The sequence below is a fragment of the Sprattus sprattus genome (genome assembly GCF_963457725.1).
Source record: "Sprattus sprattus genome assembly, chromosome: 21".
In the NCBI taxonomy this organism is placed as follows: Eukaryota; Metazoa; Chordata; class Actinopteri; order Clupeiformes; family Clupeidae; genus Sprattus; species Sprattus sprattus.
In genome coordinates, this window is record NC_137919.1 from 12,274,655 (window position 1) to 12,279,523 (window position 4,869).

Below are 4,869 nucleotides of genomic sequence, written 5' to 3' on the forward strand. Positions count from 1 at the left end.
CGCGCGCTGGCAGTGGGGAGGTGCTCTCTGATTGATGCGCGTGTGAAAGAGGTGCCTCTTAATACCGCGCAGCGCGACGTCATTATGCTCGCGTCCGCCACGTTAATTCATGCGTCTGAACACCTTCCAAGTAGCGCAGACAGAACTCACCGTAAATTCGCTGTCCGCCAAAACAAGCCGCACGTGAAGACTTTGGGTGCACCGTTGCACCCTTTGATCTCATCTAGTAGATATAAATCAAGATAGGATGTAGATGACATCCGAATGAATAAGTGCTACTTTTAATTGGGGGATTTAATGAAAGTCCCTCTATTTCTTTTTATGTAAGGTTAGGGTTTCTAAGGTCACGGTGTAGTAGCCTAGCTGGCTTGAGAGTAAATGAAATTCCATTGCCATATAAGACACTTCTATGTTGCGACGAGACAACTTACAAATCATTCCTGACTTTTGCATAAAAATAATAATACATTCCCTTGAACAAATGTGGACATATTCGTCTTACAGTTGCTTATAATATAGTTACTAGGCCTATAGTACAGTAGTTTGCTTCAGTCGGCTTTCATTTCTTCTGTCAAGTTCTGAAAAACATTTTGGCTGACGTGAACAATTATTTGTGTAACCCAAGCTCTTTATCGTTTATCAAAATGACAGGTCTTCTCAGTTTTCCATAAGGCCAGGCCTTGTGTTTTCACCTAAATAAATGTGCTTGTAAAGCTGACAAAGACTGAACAGTTGAAGAAATCTTAACAAGGGACCTATTATCAGGGCAGTGAGCAGAGTAGAGACGAAGGGCGAGAGAAAGAGAGAGAGGATGAGAGAGAGAGAGAGAGAGAGAGAGAGAGAGAGGGTGGGTGGAGGTTCGGGGAGGAGAGTTGAATTAATGAATTAAAAGGTCCTGAGAGTTAGAAAGAGGGTGACTGAATACTTTGTCATTTATAATGAGAGGGAGAGTGAAATCGAGAGGGCTTCGTAACATGCTCTCCTTATCAAGGCGGAAAAAGTCCTAGCGTTTTACGTTAGGGGTTGTAAGATTTTTCTGTTTATCTCATTACATAATAAATCGGTAACATCCGTTCGGGACCGACCGGTACCGACTGACACTCAAAGTCTGACGGGAAGCCATTGACATATTTTTCTTCAGCTCGTGGTGAAGTTGATTAGTATTCAATACCTTCTATCTTTACTGTTGACTTGAATTGAGAAATGAGGCTGTTGATAAAATAGGCTACATTTAAACGAAAAAGTACATTGTGACTCGCGTGAACATGCGAGGGACAGACGTGTCAACAATAGCGCGCGGTTTTGCGTCGTGACGGCTGTTTTCACCAGCGGCCTCAGCTAATGGTTCCTTGAAAGTTCATCAGCTGGAGCAACAAAGTTACACGAAGTTTCCCAAGACCGCAACTTGTAAAACCAGCCAAGCAGTAAGTAATGTGATGTGAATGATTGTGAGTGTGGGATAATAATTGGTGAAGTCAGGCTCAAATTTCAATTAGCAATGCAATTACAACAGACGATACAGTTCATGACCTAAAGATTAAACGATAAAATACGCAGAATCCCTGATTAATTTCACCTGATAGGCCTCTGTCACTATATGCACCTGCTTCAGCACCTGTTAGCTGCACGGCATTAAAGATCACTCCCCATCCGACAATCATGCAGGCTCCTGTGACTTTTTGGAACATAATACATTACTAACATAAGACGCAGAATAAAATAGATTCTGTCGCTAATGTTAGCGGATGCTGTTGTGAAGTCAAGTTGTATTTGGTATTATTAACTTCGGTGGCTTTGCAGAACCGCATAGAGGACTGGAGTTAGTACAAGACTGGAATAAGACATTAGGGTCAGGTGCCTCTTTGGCATTGCGTACTTAAACAGCACGGTAGAGAGTCCTAAATGCTATTATGTGATCAAATCAGTTAGACTGTCTTTCGTGGAGTGTACATCTGGGGAATGGTTAGGTGGTTTTAAGCCACAGCTACAAACACAACATAATGACCTGTGGATGCAGCTAGATACATTTGTCCAGTTTTGATACCTTGCAGACCTTGAAATGAGGACGCACATACAGTGCAATAACACAGTCAATGCCACCTTATGTTGGTCTTAAAGCGTATTAACACAGGCATTGCCACCTTATGTTGGTCTTAAAGCCGTATTAGCACAGGCATTGCCACCTTATGTTGGTCTTAAAGCCGTATTAACACAGGCATTGCCAACTTATGTTGGTCTTTAAGCCGTATTAACACAGTCATTACCACCTTATGTTGGTCTTAAAACCGTATTAACACAGTCATTGCCACCTTATGTTGGTCTTAAAGCCTTATTAACACAGGAACACAGGCACACAAGCAAACAGGCATTGCCTGCCCCCCCCCCCTTCCTCCCCATTATAGTAAGTCAGGAGGACTAGAATACCAAACAAAGCCTTTTTTTCTCCCTATGAAACTGGGGTACAAAAAAGCCTCCGTCCAGAACCACAGGTGCCTGGCGAGAAGAGCTTGACTGGGTCAGGCCCGGCGCTGGAGCTGGCAGAGGGAGACGCATTTGCATTGGCACTCCCTCTGGGGTCGGGCCGATCACAGATCTCGGATCAGATACGATGGCACAGCACTCCGCAGCTCTATCCCAGCGCAGCCAACACAAATCTGGCTGTGATCTCCGCCTAAGGGAAGTCTGAGAGGAGAGGGCAGATTCAAGCTGATCCCTTAATTTCACTGTGGTCCCTTAATCATTCAACGCAGGGTTACAGTGATGCCAAAGAGGGGTATGTTTGGAGGAGGCTGTATGTAGTTGAAGGTTTCTGGAGAAACACTGCTGAGAGATGACTTGTCAGTTTGGAAACACAAGCGCCCGGGGAGCTGTCCAATAAACGAGGGAACAAAGCAGAAGTTGTCCAATGAGCCGGGGTATCTGAAGGGAGGCAGCCAATGAGATTTAGGATTTAAGGGGCTTGCCAGGTAGAACAGGTTCCAAGATAATGCCGGAAAATAAATCCCTTTGTCCAACAGAGTGTTGATCGCCATGCCATTCATGCATGGGTAAGATGGTAGTGAAGTTTAAACTTTAATATCATGTTGATATGAGTATAATGTTTTTATGGGGTAGATGGTAGTGAAGTTTAAACTTTAATATCATGTTGATATGAGTATAATGTTTTTATGGGGTAGATGGTAGTGAAGTTTAAACTTTAATATCATGTTGATATGAGTATAATGTTTTTATGGGGTAGATGGTAGTGAAGTTTAAACTTTAATATCATGTTGATATGAGTATAATGTTTTTATGGGGTAGATAGTAGTGAAGTTTAAACTTTAATATCATGTTGATATGAGTATAGTGTTTTTATGGGGTAGATGGTAGTGAAGTTTAAACTTTAATATCATGTTGATATGAGTATAATGTTTTTATGAGTCTTGAGTGCAAATACTCTGGTCTCAAGATGTGGAGACTTTGCAGCAAAGTTAGTATTTGATGTATGTTGTGGTGTTCATAAAGTAAAAGTGAAGGCAGGTACAAGTGGGATTTATCTTTATTTATATCTATCTTTATTTGTTGATAACATAAAAGCTCCATTTCAGAATTCCTTCAGGTTTGATCAGATCAGTGGTGTGCAATAGGTTTCTGTTTAATATTGGAGACCTGAGAACCACGGTGTGTTCATAGAATGATGGCAACACACACACACACACGCACACGCACACGCACACGCACACGCATACACACGCACAAGCACACACCGGTGCATATGCACATGCTCACACACACGTGAAACATGAAACATGCACATGAAACGCACAGGCACACACATATATACACGCACAGGCACACATAAATATACATGCACACGCACAGGCACACACATATTCACATGCACACACACACGTGCACATGAAACGCACAGGCACACATAAATATACATGCACACGCACAGGCACACACATATACACATGCACACACACACGTGCACATGAAACGCACAGGCACACACATATATACATGCACACGCACAGGCACACACATATATACATGCTCTCACACACATGCACATGAAACGCACAGACACACACATATACATGCACACGCACAGGCACACACAAATATACATGCACACGCACAGGCACACACAAATATACATGCACACGCACAGGCACACACATATATACATGCACATTGTTGGATTTACACGGAGATACAGAAGCGCTCAAATTGTTGTGTTATAGTGAACAAATCAATGAAAATACAACTGATGAGTGATGACACAAAACCGCTCAACAGGCATCTCAAATTCCATTCCCGATCGCATCTGTGTTACACTAGATTGATTAATTGATTGCTCGCATCAGTGGTACACTTCGTTGGTTTCCTTGGTAAGAGGCATCGTTTAGCACTGCCTTACGGCAATCTAGACTTTTCTTTTTTGTAGTTCCACGTTGGTGGAACGAGCTGCCTAGCACTACCAGAGCAGGGGCGTCCCTCTCTACCTTCAAGAAGCTCTTGAAGACCCAACTCTTCAGAGAGCACCTCCTTTCCTAACTTGCACTTCTACTAGTACTTAACTTGCACTTACAGCAGTTACATTCCTGCACTTTTTTATTCTATTTCTTATGTAAAATAGTTTTTTTTGTTACAATAGGTCTTTACTTGACTGTTAATATTGCTCTCCCTTGTACGTCACTTTGGACAAAAGCGTCTGCCAAATGACTAAATGTAAGCTGAGTTAGTGTGTTAATCACATCAACCCCAGTGGAATAGCTTCTGATGCAAAAGGGTAATGGTTATTTACGCCTATAATTCACTTTGTGTTTTTCTGAATGTAAAAGAATAAAGTAATTTTTTGCGTAGACTACCGTATCTGAAGTG

The 4,869-nt window shown here is 42.2% G+C and overlaps 1 protein-coding gene across 1 annotated transcript in view; it reads left to right on the plus strand.

Annotated features, from left to right (window-relative positions):
• Window positions 1-1,310: 1,310 nt before the first annotated feature.
• kcnj10a (potassium inwardly rectifying channel subfamily J member 10a) overlaps window positions 1,311-4,869 on the plus strand; it is a gene marked incomplete at its 3' end in the record, with an annotated part of 28,511 nt that continues 24,952 nt past the window's right edge. The window contains exon 1 of the mRNA XM_080859930.1: window positions 1,311-1,424. The remainder of the gene's footprint in view (window positions 1,425-4,869) is intronic.